Genomic DNA, 16,605 nt, shown 5'->3' with positions numbered 1-16,605 from the left:
CAGTTTACCTTTAGAAAACAAGGAGACTAGTGTTCAGTTTGTAAATTTGAATATTATAATAGTTGACGTGACTTAGCTCTTACCATGTGCTAAGCCCTGTTCTAAGTGTATTAGCGAGAAAACAAAACAACCTTACAAAGTGTGATTGATATCCCTCTTTTACAGATGAGGCTGTGGCACGCAGGAAATGTGACATGACAAGGGTCACCCAAAATTCCAAACCAGGTGACTTACTCCAGATCCTCCACTTTAATGTTTGTTAATAAAGGTGGAAACAAACTGTTGAAAGAATGCACTACAAGCCAGTGTGCCTTTTGTATTTTCACCAATCCATGCAAGTGGTGACAAGTCACGTACGACTTTTGAATATTAGTCTCTGTAACAGCAGTGAGCAATCTTAACTCATTCACCTTTGTAAGCTCTAGAACTCTTACAGGCTTATGTCAAGTATCATTAATAGCAAATCTGAAAAATTATTTTTAGATTTTTACTGAGTATGTTCCATAAAGACCCTGAGTTTTTCTGCACAGTATTTTGAAAATATCAACTATTAATTTAATATGATTCAACTTAATATAGCAGTATAGCTGGGCATGTATTTTTACTTTGTGTACGTGGTTCTTCCCTCTTCTGCTGGGTTGGATTGGGCTTAAGAGCATTCATTTCAACAGATATTTACTGACACTGATTATGATGAGCCTGAAACCATGCTAGGCACTAATGATATACTAAGTAAAAATAGTTCTTTTGAGCCACAGGAGACTTATGTCAAGCCACCAATACCGTGAAAAATTGAGAGAAGTGTCATGAAAGCAGCATGAACAGCGTGGTGTAGGGATGCCAACACAGAGACATTAACTTTAACTTGGAGAGATGAAGAAGACCACATAGAGTAGGATCTTGAAAAATAATTAAAAGTTTGCTACAAGACTTTAAGGCATTTATTCATGCAACAGACACATTTGAATCCCTTCTGTGAGTCAATAACTGTCACTTAACATCCAAAGGATCAGGTTTTTAAATTACAGAGGTGATATAACCTACTCTACTTCACAAGATTATATTTTTATACAAATGAATTAAGATATAGCAGTGCTTGGTCCTGGCTAACTAAGATCAAGTAAGTACTTTTATAAGTATATGCAGCATATCCATAGGGTTCCAAAGAAAAGAAAGAACATGGCTTCTCTGGAGAACTACTAGCCCTCCAATATGACTGGAGAAGGAGAGATGAAGATGGAGAGGTAAACAGGAACCAGATAATGTGGTGAGTGCCTTATGTGCCTCTGTCAGATTTTATTCTGTGGCCAAGGCAGAGCTGTTATTCAAGACAAAAAGTATAAAAAATGGTCTAGAGTGGTTGTTCCAGAACTAGCATCCTGGGAACAACTTAGAAATGCAGAAGTTCAGGCCACACCCCAAACCTATAGACTCAGAAACTCTGGGGTGGGGCCCAGCAATCTGAGTTTTAACTTACCTGCCAGGTGATTCTAATGCAAGCTAAAGTTTGAGAACCACTGGTCTAGAGCAGGGCAAAATGAGAGGTCTCACTTATCTCATAGTGTTGTAAGAGGATCTGTTTTAGTTTGCTGAGTTGCTCAAAGCAGATACCATGAAATGGTTGGCTTTTAACAATGGAAATTTATTAGCTTACAGGCTTACAGTTTTGAGGTCATGAAAATGTCCAAATTCTAGGCATCATCAAGACAATACTTGCTTCCTTGAGACCAGCTACGCACTGTCCTGGACTCCTCTGTCACATGGCAAGACATATGGCAGCATCTGCTGGTCTCTCCCTTCTCTTCTGGGTTTCATTGCTTTCAGCTTCTTGCTTCCCTGCTTTTTGTTTGTCTGAATTTCATTTTCTATATTATAAAGGACTCCAATAAGAGGATTAGGACCCATCATACTTTAAGTAGCCTCACCAAAAGATCTTACTTACAATGGGACCACACCCACAGGATTGGATTAATTTAAAGAGCATACTTTTCTGGTGTACTTACACATTCAAACCACCACATTCCACCCTCTGGACCCCAAAAAGCAAGTTCTTTCTATACACAAAATACAGTCGTTATGTTTCACAATAAGGAAATAACTGAAACTGTGGGATTGTAACCCATAACATTCTTTGAAATTTGCTAACTACTTGTTAAATTACACTTGGAAAGTTATCACTTCTGTGAAAATATCTCACATTCCATAATTTTAAAAATGATTAAAAAAATAGTCATTCCATCACAATATCCCAAAAGCCTTAAATCATTTCAGAAATAGTGTTTAGTACAGTCTCATCAAAATAGGTGTGGTCTGTCCTGGGGCACAATTCCCCTCCAGCTGTGGACCTGTGAAACCTGGAGAACAAGTTATCTGCTTCCAATATACAATGGAGAGACAGTCATAGGATAAATATTCCCATCTCCACAGGGAGAAATTGGAAGAAAAAAGAAAAATAGGGGTCCCTAACAAGTCCCAAACAGTTCCAAAACCCTGCGGGGCACACTCCATTAGATTTAAAGGTCTGAGAGTCATCTAGGGAATCATGTTTTCTCCTCGGGCCTGATGGAGTGGCAGCCCCACCCTTTTCAAGTGCCTATGCAGTGACCATGCTCTCCCCAAACACTGGGGTGAAGGCTCCAACATCTTCAGGCATTGGGGTGACAGCCAAGCTCTCGGCAATCACCTGGGAATATGAGAAAACTGAAGTGGTAACACTTTTCCTGAACAACAGGTTGGAGGGCCCACCCTCTCCAAACTCCGGGGCATATTCACCCCTTCCACGTACATGGATGGGTCCACTCTCTTGACCTGAGAAGACACCTTAGGTCCAGACCTCAGCTTCTGTGGTTCTGAATTTGAAGTAATTTTTCCTTCAATCTGTCCCTTTTAGTCTAGGCTAGCAGTGGTTCATATAGATCTCACAGAAAACTTGTCAATTTTGCATGTAATACACATTGGTCCAAACCATCAGACAGTAGGACCTTCCAAAGACCCTTTCTGGATAACTGCACCTACAATTCTGACTTGCACAGAAATGGCTCACTGGTTCCATGTTCTAGTTAAACCCTCACATGGAGCACTATTCTCTGGGAACTCGTTTTCTGGACACTCAGAAGTTTCTGAATCATCAATTTCTAGTTTCTTTGTGCTCAGGAGTTCAGTTCTCAGCTTAACTCTTTATTCTCACATTTTACTACAAGCTTCAAAGAAAAACCAGGCAGCACTTTCCACACTGAGTTTGGAAATCTCCTCAGCTAAATCTTCAAGCTCATCACTTTCAAATTCTGCCTTCCATCCAATATCAGTACTCAATTTTGCCAAGTTCTCTGCCACCTTAAAACAAGAGTCACCTTCCAGTTTGCAATGACACACTTACCAATTCTGTCTAAAGCCTCATCGGAAATACCTTTAGCATCCATATTTCTACCAACAGTTTCTTCAAAGCAATCTAAGCCTTTTCTAAATCTAACACCTCACAATTCTTCCCAACTCTACTCATTACCCAATATGAAAAAAAGCCTTTTTAACATTTTGGTATTTGCAATAGTAGCACCCCTTTCTTCTGGTACCAAAATCTGTCTTAATTTGCTAAACTGCTCAAAGCGGATACCATGGCTTTCTTTTTGTTTGTCTGAATTTCATTCTTTTATAAAGGACTCCAGTAAGAGAATGAAGATACACCCTGAGTGAAGTGGGTCACACCTTAATATTTTTTAATTCAGTTTTATTGAGATATAGTCACATACAATGCAATCATACAAAGCATACATTCAATTGTTCACAGTACAATTATATAGTTGTGCGTTCATCACCAAAATTAATTTTTGAACATTTTCATTACTGCACACACAATAATAATAAGAATAAAAATTAAAAATTAAAGTGAAAAAGAACAATTAAAGTTAAAAGAAAACACTGGGTGCCTCCCCCCCCCATTTTTCTACTCATTCATCCATACTATGCACAAAGGGGAGTGTGGTCCATATGGCTTTCACAATCACATTATCACCCCTCATAAGCTACATTTTTGTACAATCGTCTTCAAGATTCAAGGGTTCTGGGTTGTAGTTCGATAGTTTCAGGTATTTACTGCTGGCTATTCCAATTCATTAGAACCTAAAAAGGGTTGTCTGTATTGTGCAGAAGAGTGCCCACCAGAGTGACCTCTCGGCTCCTTTTGGAATCTCTCTGCCACTGAAGCTTATTTCCTTTCACATCCCCCTTTTGGTCAAGAAGATGTTCTCCATCCCACAATGCTGGGTTTAGATTCCTCCCCGGGAGTCATATTCCATGTTGCCAGGGAGATTTACTCCCCCTGGGGTGGGGGTGGGAGGTCACACCTTAATGTAAGTAGCCTCACCAAAGGATCCTACTTACAATGGGACCACTCACATAGGAATGGGTTAAAGAACATACTTTTCTGGAGTCTGTACAGCTTCAAATCACCACACAATCCAAATAAGATAAAATACATCAAAATGTTTTTCTAAACTGTAAAGCATCACATATTATTAATAGTTACAGCTCTAAAACTGCCACTTTTCACAGGTTCCTGCTCCTTTCCCAAGGCTAGACATCTGTAATTTCTTAGAATGACCCCTTTGCTGTAACTTTGAAAGAACCTAAAATCCAACAATTCAGTTTAACTTAAACTTCTTCAGTCATTAAATAGAGGTGATATATAGAAAGGGGCTCTAGAATAGATTCATGTTTCGAGTTCTTAAATCCTAATACTAGTTCACAAAAAAATCTCCCAGGGTATCATTTATTCCTCCAAATGGATTTATCCACTAGTACAGAATACTCTGAGCATTTCTTTCACCAGTTTAATAATCTAGTTATCTCTTCTGAGATTATTTTAAATCAGTTAGCTGAAACTTATGTACTCCAGATAAGCTGATAAATGGAGCTTTAGACACGCAAAAATGAAGGTTAGACTCTGAATTATGATAAGTCAACCAACTGATTACCCAATTTCTCACACTAATAAAAAAATAAAAATATTTATGGTTATAAATATCATATGTGTTCATTGTAGAAATCTTTGGAAATATAGAAAAAAATACAAGAAAATAAAAATTATCCATGGTCCCACCACCCAGAGGAAACTACTAACATTTTGATCTATATTCAGATTTTTTTCTCAGGATATATTTTTAAAATATACTCATATCCATACACACTTTTATGTATACATTCTTTATAGAACTGATATATATTGTGGTTCTATATATTTTTGGTATTTGTCTTTTTAGTTAATGCTGTATTATGAACATTCTCCCATATCCTAAAATGTCAGGAACATGATTTTTATGACCCTGTGGTATTTCATCATATAGCTATATCATAAGTTACTTAATCAGTTCCTTACTATTGGAGATTTATATATATATATATATATATATATATATATATATTTTTTTTTTTTTAAATTTCAGACATGGTCACTTATATGGTATTTGAAATGCTTCTTTATCTAGATTCAGCTCTTGATAGTGGATCTCTTGATCTCTTGATGATAAATGTGCAGTTAGTTTGTCACTGAACTCATGGAGATAATTATATTGCTTTATGGTCTGTTTTGCCCCAGATCCTCTTAAGTCTCTTAGGCTGTCTATGGCTTGCTGTGGTGATACTGTGTCAGATAGGTATAGCAGGAGACAAGCAGCTACAAGACAAGATCTCCCAAGTCCTCCATAACAGTGTATTAAGGTTTTCCGGTTATTTTTAAGGCAGATTGCAAGCTCCTCCATTATTTCACAGCAGCTGGCTATGTCAGGAGTCCCGCTATCTGGGATTAGTTGGTGATGAGTGGTAATTCCATACTGCTGGTAGAAGCCCAAAAGATTTGGAACCCTATATTTTGACAGTTGTACTCGTGCAGAAAACAAATATGTCTTCTATACCATAGCTCTTTAGTTCTTCTGTATCTTTTTGGATATTTCTTCTAACATCTTTAAATTTACAACCTGGGAGAGCACAAAAACTGAGAAACTGAGAACAATTCACTCTTGACGGGGGTAACCATGATATCTGAATTGGAGTATGATCATCTTCAATAGGCTCTTCCTCTGATGAGTCAAACTCACTTGTTTGCAATGAACTAGGCGGCTTCATCGCTGGCCACCCCACGTCATGCCCCGCCACCATCTCCCTTGGGAGATTTATATTTTTAATTTCTTACCACTATAAATGATGAAGCAATAAATATCTTTATAAATTTCATATTTGATTATTTCTTTACAATAAATTCCCAGAAATGGTTTAAAGGGAATAAACATTTTTTAAGAATTTTGCACTTCTCAATCTTTGACATTAATTTAAATGTAACTTATTCTGCTTTGTTTGAAGTGGCACCCTTAAATTCACAACAAAGTCCTATGCAAAGAAAAAAAAAGCCAGCTGTATATTAATAACATTAAGAACTTTAGTATCCAAAATGAGAAATGGAAGCAATTATTCAAGTGATCCAGAGGAAAAGAAGGAAAAGATGAAAAGGAAAAAAAATAGCTTTGAAAGGTTCCTGCCCAAGAAATTCCAACAATTCTCCTTTTTTTCTTTTTCTTTAACCTGTGGGTTCACACAGGAATAGATTCTCATTTATTACCAAGATTTTAGGTATCAATGCTTTGGTATTTGAAGGATTTAAAAAACAAATCTAGTACCCCTTTCAACACAAAAAATAATTATATATTTTTTATTTTGGATGAACATAAGGCGAAGAAAAATAGTCTTTTTTCAAATTTAGAAAATTTAACAAGGAAATGAAAAGAGAGTTTTCTAAGGAATTTTGATATTCTGTATGTTGACGGAAATGTCTGTAGAGAGAGAGAGAGAGACTGGTTATACAAGAAAGAGGAGATGACTGAAAGAACCAAGTCCTTGAAAAGTAGGGATGGGATGGGACCCTGAGTACAAATGGTGGAATTCGCTTCTGAAGGAAGGACCAGTCTTCCACTGAAACAAGTATGATGCACAAGAAAATGAGTGCAGATTTGGCAGTCTGACATCCCGCAGATAGCCTCTATTTTCTCAAGTATGAGGCAAGATCGCCAGCTAAAAATGGCAAGAGGTGGGAGAAAGAAGTGTGAGAGATTTGAGGAGAGATGTGAAGGCATTAATGGTTAGTCCAGAAAATAGAAGAGTATTGCCAGTCAGTGTTGACTGCACCTGTGAGGTCTGAAGCCATGAATTAGAACTAGTCAGCTCTGTTATATGATTTTCTCCAGCAACTTTTTTTTTTAATGTGTATATGATATTTTATTTATCCATGCATCGGTTGATGGACACATGGGTTGCGTCCATCTTTTGGCATTTGTGAATAATGCCACTAAGAATATCACATGCAAATATCTGTTTGAATTCCTGCTTTCAATGCTTCCAGGTATATACCTGGTAGTGGGATTGTAGGGTCATACGGTAGTTCTATCCTTAACTTTCTGAGGAACCGCCAAATTGTTTCCCACAGTGGCTGTACCATTTTACATTGCCACCAGCAATGATTGAGTGTTCCTGTTTCTCTGTATCCTCTCCAACCCTTGCTATTTTCCTTTTTTTTTTTTTTTTTTTTAATAACAGCCATTCTAATGGGTGTGAAATAGTATCTCATTGTGGTTTTGATTTGCATTTCCCTCATGGCTAATGATGTTGAGCACTTTTTCATGTGCTTTCTGGCCATTTGTATATCTTCTTTGGAGAGATGTCTGTTCAAGTCTTCTGCCCATTTTTAAATTGGGTTGTTTGTCTTTTTTATTAAGTTGAAGGATTTCTTTAAATATTCTGTATATTAGTCCTTTATCGGGTATGTGGTTTCCAAATACTTTCTCTCATTGTGTAGGTTGTCATTTTATTTTCATCATAAACTCCTTTGAGGAACAAATGTTTGTAATTTTGATGCGTTCTCATTTACCCATTTTTTTTTCTTTTGTTGTTTGTGCTTTGGGCGTAAAGTCTAAGAAACCAATGCCTAACACAAGATCCTAAAAAATGCTTCCCTATATTTTCTTCTAAGAATTTGATAGTTATAGCTCTCATATTAAGGTCAAAGACCATTTTGAGTTGATTTTTGTAAAGGCGGGAGGTCCTCCTTTTTTTTCTTTTTGCAAATGGAGATCCAGTTTTCCCAGCACTGTTTGTTGAAGAGACTATTCTTTCCCAATTAAGTGGTCTTTGCCTCCATTGTCAAAAATCAGTGGGCCATAATGTGAGGGTTTATTTCTGAGCTCTCAATTCTATTCCATTGGTCTATATGTCTGTCCTTGTGACAGTACCATGCTGTTTTGTTTGCTGTATCTTTGTAATAAGTTTTCAGATTGGGAAGTATGAGTTCTCCAACTTCATCCTTCTTTTTCAAGATGGCTTTAACTATACAAGGCCCCTTTCCCTTCCATATAAATTTGATGATTGGCTTTTCCATTTCCGCAGAAAAGGGATTTTGATGGTGATTGCATTGATTCTAAAATTTGCTTTGAATAGTATTGACATCTTAACAATATTTACTCTTCCAATCCATGAACATGGAATAACCTTCCATCTTCTTTAATTTCTTTTAGCAATGCTTTGTAGTTTTTTTTTTAATGCAAATTTTTTTTAAGAAATTTCATTTTGAAATAAATTCAAACTTACAGAAACAGTTGCAAAAACAGTACATACCCCATACACAGAACTCCAGCATACCCCGACCCCCCTCCCTGATACCACGATCCACCACCTTTAACATCCTGTCACACCACCATTTCTTTCTTTCTCTCCCTCCCTCCCTATCATCCATCATCTATTGCTCTGTCCTCTGAACATATGAGAGCAAGCTGCACACATCTTTGAACAAACACTGTAATTCACATATACCTTTCCCATGGACAAGAACATTCTTTTATGCAATCCCATTAAGTGCAGCTAAGAAGTTCAAGAAATTCAACATTGATACAAAGCTTACATTCTATATTTCCTCTTTTTTTTTCCTTATGTCCATCTGTGTCCCTTTCAGCCTCCTCTCCTCCATCCGCAGATCCCATTCAGGATCATCCTTGGCATTTAATTGTCATCTATTCAGACAGTCTCCCCCCCCCCCCAATTGTGGAAACATATACCCAGCCTAAATCTTCCCGTTCCATCCCCTCCCTAGCATTCCATTAGTGGGATTAATCACATTTAGAATGTTGCAGTGCTATCATGTTCCCAACATCCATTTCTAGAAGTTTCCCTTCACCCCAAACAGAAACCCTACACTCATTTCTTAACTCCCCATTGCCCCTTCCCCCACTTCTCAGAACCCCTATTCTACTTTTCATCTCTATGGTCATATTCTCTGATACTTTCTTTGTGTTTACCATGGTGCTTAAATTTAACCTCTTAAATCTATAACAATCTTGTTTTTCTTTGATACCTACTTAACTTCAATATAACACATAAACTATGTTCCTTTACTCCCTCATTCCCCCACCTTTATGTAGTTCTTGTCAAAAATTACATATTTTACATTGAGTCCAAAACCACTGATTAATCATTACAATTTATGTATTTTAGATCCTGTAGGAAGTAAATAGTAGAGTTAGAAATCAAAAATACAGTAGTATTGGTATTTGTATTTACTATGTGATCTTTACTTGAAATCTTCATTTCTTCATGTAGTTTCAGTCAATTGTTTAGTGTCCCTTCCTTTCAGCCTGCTCAACTCCCTTTAGCTTTTCTTATAGGACTGATCTACTGGTGGTGAAGTCCCTCAGCTTTTGATTATCCAGGAATGTTTTCATCTCCCCCTCATTTTTACCCTCCAGGTGTTTGTGAATTCTCCAAGTCTCTGATGGTTATGGACTTCTATTTGTATTCCATTGTGGTCAGAGAATGTGCTTTGAACAAATTCATTTTTTTTTTTAATTTATTGAGGCTTGTTTTTATGTCCCAGCACATGGTCCATTCTGGAGAAAGATCCATGATCACTAGAGAAGAATGTGTGTCCCAGTGACCTGGGATGTAATGTTCTATATATGTCTGTTAAAATTCTCTATATCTCTCTATCCTTTCTTTGTTTCTTTGTCAGTAGGGCTCCCTTTAGTATCTGAAGTAGGGCAGGTCTTTTATTAGCAACATCTCTCAGCATTTGTTTGTCTGTGAAAAATTTAAGCTCTCCCTCAAATTTGAAGGAGAGTTTCACTGGATAAAGTATTCTTGGTTGGAAATTTTTCTCTCTCAGAATTTTAAATGTGTCATGCCACTGCCTTCTCACCTCCATGGTGGCCGCTGAGTAGTCACTACTTAGTCTTAAGTTGTTTCCTTTGTATGTGGTGAACTGCTTTTCTCTTGCTGCTTTCAAAACTTGCTCCTTCTCGTCAGTATTTGACAGTCTGATCAGAATATGTCTTAGAATGTGTTTATTTGGATTTATTCTATTTGGAGTTCACTGGGTATTTATGCTTTGTGTATTTATATTGTGTAGAAGGTTTGGAAAGTTTTCCCCAACAATTTCTTTGAATACTCTTTTAGACCTTTATCCTTCTCCTCCCCTTCTGGGACACCAATGAGTCTGAAATTTGGACGTTTTATTTTATCTATCATATCCCTGAGATCCATTTCGATTTTTTCAATTTTTTACCCCATTCTTTCTTTTGTTCTTTCATTTTCTGTACTCTGGTCCTTGAGGAGGCTGAGTTGTTGTTCAACTTCCTCTAATGTTGTATTATGAGTATCCAGAGTCTTTTTAATTTGGCCTATAGTTTCTTTTATTTCCGTAAGATCTTCTGTTTTTTTAATTCACTCTTGCAATTTCTTCTTTATGCTCTTCTAGGGTCTTCTTTACGTCCTTTATATCCTGTGCCATGCTCTTCTTCATGTCCTTTATATCCTGTGCCATGCTCTTGTTGCCTGTCTGTAGTTCTTTGATTAATTGTGGCAAATACTGTGTGTCTTCTGATCTTTTGATTTGGGTGTTTGTGTTTGGGTTCTCCATATTGTCTGGTTTTATCATATGCTTTAAGATTTTCTGTTGTTTTTGGCCTCTTGGCATTTGCTTTACTTGATCCCTAATTTGTCAGAACTGCAGCTTGGTGGCATACACTTTCTCTATCTAAACAGCAGATGGCATCCATGAGTCACGTATTCCCCTCACGTCAGTTCTCCCCAACTTTGTATTTGTGGTGTGTGGGGGTCTGATTCTTGTGGGGTCCAACTGGTGCACTAAATTTGGGTGTGTTGTTGGTGCTGTCCACCTTGAATGTGGAGCGTGTGTCTGAGTGGTAAGAGAGGGAGGGCAGCTTTAATAATCAAACCTCCCCGGTGTTCCCAGAGATTTAAGGCTGTTGCAGGAGCCTAAGCCTTCATTTCAGTCTTTCCACAGATTGTCTCTGCCACTGACCCACAAGTCCTTGGTATTCGCGTAGGGTCCCTGGGGTTTTTGAGAGGGTCCCCCTTCCCAGCTGTGCTCTTCCAGGACCTCTGCTGAGGGAGGGCTGTGCCACGTCACAAGTGTGCACCAGCCTCCAGGGAAGCCCTGGGTCGCCAGGCTGTGCAGGGGTGGTCCCAGCCTGCTTCAAAGATGGTTGAATGGGACGCATTAACTTCCCCCTTTCCACACAGCTCCGCCCTCCCAGCTCGGGGACAATCAGCTGTGGGTGCACTAAAGGCCACTGTCCACAGCTGATATCGTGGCATGTGCGTGGTGCTACAGGAAAGACTCCCCATCACACTGGGTTTTTTGGCACGGCTCTGGGCTGTGGGTCCAGCCCCGGGCAGAAGCGTCCATTGCCCACTGGGGAGATGGCTGCAAGGAATGCAGTTTTTTTCTCCTTTTGGCTCCCCTCTGCTCCCCTGGTCTCAAGACAATCAGCAGTGGGTGTGGAAAGGGGTATCCTCCACACCAGACACCGAGGCATTAGCCCAGCCCGCTCCTGCCATGTTTCACTGCGCGGTCTCCCCATTGTATCCGCAGCCACTCCTGGGCTTTTTTTTTTTTTTTTTAAAGAACTAGTCCATCTCCAAACACCAGCCCACCGTTTCCCCACACCACAGCGCGGCTGCTGGACTTTCAGCTGGCTTACTCACTTGTTTCAGAATGCAGGCTCCTGGTTTCACCAAACACACATTCCCTGTGGATTTAGCAGACCTTGTCTGGCTGGTGCTATGCTGGAAGTGGTGTTCTGGGTCACTTTCTGGTTTTTATCTAGTATTTTTCACAGAGGTGTTTTTTGCCCTATCTCACCTAGCCACCATCTTAGGTTCTCTCCAGCAACATTTTCTTTACTGCTTAGGTGCCGGGAAAGAGAAAGTTCCGTTCAAGCAGGGTTCAATTCTAGCCGAGTTGTGGTTCTTTTAAGCAAGAAAAACGGAGAAAAACGTTGTGGTTAAGAGAGCTGAAAATGTTTGCAAAAGAGTGATTGTAATGATTGATCAGAGAATCTATGTTGGTGTTCTAGTTTGCTAATGCTGCCAGAATGCAAAACACCAGAGTTGGATTGGCTTTTATAAAAGGGGGTTTATTTGGTTACACAGTTACAGTCTTAAGGCCATAAAGTGTCCAAGGTAACACATTAGCTATCGGGTAAGTTCACAGGAAGATGGCCAGTGGCATCCGGAAAACCTCTGTTAGCTGGGAAGGCATGTGGCTGGCATCTGCTCCAAAGTTCTGGTTTCAAAATGGCTTTCTCCCAGGACATTCCTCTATGGGCAGCAGTTCCTCAAAAATGTCACTCTTAGTTGCACTTGGGGTATTTGTCCTCTCTTAGCTTCTCCAGAGCAAGAGTCTGCTATCAACAGCCGTCTCCAAACTGTCTCTCATCCGCAGCTCCTCTCTCAGCTCCTGTGTGTTCTTCAAAGTGTTCCTCTTGGCTGTAGCAAGCTTGCTCCTTCTGCCTGAGCTCATATAGTGCTCTAGTAAACTAATCAAGGCCCACGCTGAATGGGTGGGGCCACGCCTCCATGGAAATTATCTCATCAGAGTTATCACCTACAGTTGGGTGGGGCACATCTCCATGGAAACACTCAAAGAATTCCAATCTAATCATCACTAAAATGTCTGCCCCACAAGATTGCATCAAAGAATATGGTTTTTTCTGGGGGACATAATACATTCAAACTGGCACAGTTGTGTGCATTGGAAAAATGATACGATGGTAGGAACAGAATGACAACTTCTGAAAAAGTGTTAGGATTAATGGATTGGAGGTCTTAGCTATTGTAGTGATAGTACAGAAATAAGCTGGGAAAGAAAAGTTAGTGTTTGACAATTACAATGCATGAAATTGAGATTTAGAAGGTAATGCAGTTATTGATGACAAAGTTCAGGGTCTTACAGCTGGAATAATTGGATGAGATGGAGTGGAGGAACAAGTGATTGGAGACGAAGAGGTCAAAGCTGTAGGAGGTCAAGTGTTGGTGTTGGATGGTCATCTATGGAGATGCTGAAATTACAGAGACTGTAGACAAGAGTAGGGATGGTGAGGAAAACCTAAAGCAAGGAGCAACAGTCAGTAATTTCTAAGGAAGGGAAGTCAGGAGGTTGACAAATGATACCAAAAAGGTAAAGGGTGATTTAGCCAGATTATATGAACTTCAAATGTTTTTGAAGGAGGAAAGAGGAGAAATCATCTGGAAATGGTAATCAGGAAACTTTAAAGAGGCCAGCCACACAAACTCTGTTGCTCAACCTCTTAAGGTACTTAGAATATGAGAGAAAAATAACCTCTACTTCACAGCACTATGGCAGCGGATTAAAACCAAAAATTACTTTCATCATCAAAGTAGTGGTGCTGGGGATTTACCTGGTGGCATCTAGGATGATTCCAAGTCTGAATTTGATAACTCATGTCTTGACTTTATGGATGCTCTAGAAAACCCTCAATATGTAACAACTTATGAGATCAATCATGTCTCCTGTGAAATATGTAATCTGCAAAAGACCTCCTGTTGATTGTGTCCAGGGACAAGAGAGATTATTGATAAAAGAATGAAAATGATGTTTTTCCTTAGGGAAGAGTCATTTCAGGCATATGGAATGCAGTACTTTGTGAATGGTATTATCTTGACTGTTGGCCTTAAATAGATACAGTACTATCTATTTAAAACAACTTTCAGACTCAACAGGTGATATATTTTCATTTTCTTTCCCTTCCTTCCTTCCCCTTCCTTCCTTCCTCCCTCCCTCCCTCCCTTCCTCGCATGGGAAACGTAGGATGAGGTGTTGTCTTTAAGGATTAATAACCTGGAAAATTCTGGTGCAAAGTTCCAGGGCAGCATCCTCTGGCTGCTCTTGGTCAGCGCTGGGACTCCAGCATTGTACTCTACTCCCATAAAGAGTATGTATTGGAATAGCTAGCAGTAAATACCTGAAACTGTCAAACTATAACCCAGAACCCTTGAATCTTGAAGATGATTGTACAACAATGTACCTTATGAGGGATGACAATGTGATTGGGAAAGCCACGTGGATCACACTCCCCTTTGTCCAGGGTATGGATGGATGAGTAGAAAAACAGGGGCAAAAAATAAATAAAATTTAAAAATAAAAAATAAAAAACTAAAGGAAGAATGGGGGGCAATTTGGGTGTTCTGTTTTTACTCGTTTTTTTTTTTTTTCTTGCTTTCACATTTTCTGGTACAAGGAAAATGTTAAAAAAAATTTATCAGGGTGATGAATGAACAACTATATGATGGTAATGTGATCAATGGATTACATATTTTGGACGATTGTATGGTATGTGAATAAATCTTAATTAAAAAAAAAAAAGAGTATCTTAGGTAGATTTTTTTTAAACATCAGTGATGTCTTCTCTTCTAAGGACCCACTTCTGAGATCTCATCGTGTAGGTATCCTCATAGTACAGAGCCGCTGTCAGAAGCTGGAACCCCTCCAAATAATTTACCCAATTTATCAAATTTAGCCCTGGTAACTGTGGCCCTTTTCAATCAGGGCAGCAAAACCTACCTCTCAACAATTATTAACACAGTCAGGCCAGAGTTAGGGCCAAATTCTCTTCAACTAGCAAGGTTAACAATTAACAGAATACTTTGCTAATTTAAATAGACTAGAATAGACTCATCAACTATGGCCTTCCAGAGACAATGATCAGGCCTTTGTTACTCTGCTCCAATATAATCTGATACTAAACTAGAAGAAATAACTGAACTGTGTCAGGCCATTGAGGCACACTGCAGACTGGGACCATCCCACTTCTGCATTACATTTCCTGGGGTTATCAATTACTGCAAAATCATGGCCCTTTGCCTCTCATCTCAGTTCTCCCTCTAAAGATAAGCACTTGGCTATTTGCCCAGGGAAGCTCTGTGGGGGAAAGCAACCCCAGTCCTTTTCACAAAATTCTACAAAATTGACCCTGCTAATCAAAATGCAAGTTTTAATTTGCATTATTGTGCTTTATACCATAGCTTAAATGTATGTGAATATTGAGGCTTTTAGAAAACAAAACTGCCTCTAGGAAAATCCATCATTGAAGAAAATATTTCAATTTGAACAAAATAAAATGGCTTTTATTTATTCATAGGAAACGCTTTGGTGAAGGAATTTGTTCTAAATTTATTCCAACTTAATCGTGTAGAAATCATCTTAAATAGGTAAACATTAAAAAAAACTGTAGCAGTTTATAAAGCATAGTTTGGAAGCAAATTCTGGGGAAGTGCTTAAGACACCCTCAAATCGAGATGAGCTTCTATCCTTTCTTAAAAAGAAAGCATCTTGAACCTATACACACTCATACACATATATGAATTCGTGAGAAATACAAATATTTGTCATCAGCGGTATTTGTTTACATTAAGAAATTTTAATTGTAGTAAATTCCCGAGAGTCTACCCAGTTTAATTTTGATTAGTAATATCGGTTTGATTAGTGTACCAGCCTAATTATGGAGCGCTAGTCTTCCTCTACGGTTAAAATCCAGTAAGCCGTTATCCTAAGTTGCCCGTTAAAAGTGTTTCATTTTGTTACATTATTAAACACTAGGATTGATTAAGTTGTCGTAAGATATTTAAGGAGAGAATCTAACCCAGAAACTGCTCTTTACAAAAATGCATGCACGGATTTGCCTTGAGCCCCCAACAGTTCAAATGAAATAATTTAGAAATGCCCCAACCTTGAGAGTAAGAAAGGAATGGAAAACTTAATACAATTTTGTCAAGATTCAAGGACATTTTAAAGCGCCCAGTTAGACGTCTGGATTTTCCTGAATTTCAGAAACAAAAGAACCGTTCGCAAGCAAAAAGAAGAGGATTAAACTACACCTCCCCCCTCCCCCGACCCCAAATAAATCAAATCAAGGAATGTGAGCGCCTACAAACATGCTTCGCTTCTTTTCTTTCCCTTCAAGGCTACCGTTCGGGGAAAGATAAGGCTGTATCTATTCGTCGGTGGACCAGTGTCCTGGAATCGAAAAAGGCCCAGCCAAGGGTCCTCAGTGCTGGCAAGAAATTCGGCCCGCATGTAAGCAGGTGATCGACCCCAGAGAGAAAAGCTTCTTCTCAAGCAGGGGGAGGGAGAGGAAACCGCGCACAAAAGCACTACGACTTGTTCCTTATCAAAGTGTAAGGGGAAGGGTGGAGAAAAGGGAAATAAGAAATGGGCCAGGAACCTCAGCCAAACACTTAGCTCCCGCCCGAGCG

General features: G+C 38.9%; 1 pseudogene; it reads right to left on the bottom strand.

Annotated features, from left to right (window-relative positions):
* Window positions 1-5,444: 5,444 nt before the first annotated feature.
* On the bottom strand, window positions 5,445-6,117 carry LOC119542586 (annotated as a pseudogene).
* Between the last annotated feature and the right edge of the window lie 10,488 nt (window positions 6,118-16,605).

Source organism: Choloepus didactylus, chromosome 8 (genome assembly GCF_015220235.1).
Source record: "Choloepus didactylus isolate mChoDid1 chromosome 8, mChoDid1.pri, whole genome shotgun sequence".
Classification (NCBI taxonomy): Eukaryota; Metazoa; Chordata; class Mammalia; order Pilosa; family Megalonychidae; genus Choloepus; species Choloepus didactylus.
Note: the sequence above shows the minus strand (reverse complement) of the source record. Positions and strands in the feature narration are given on the sequence as shown.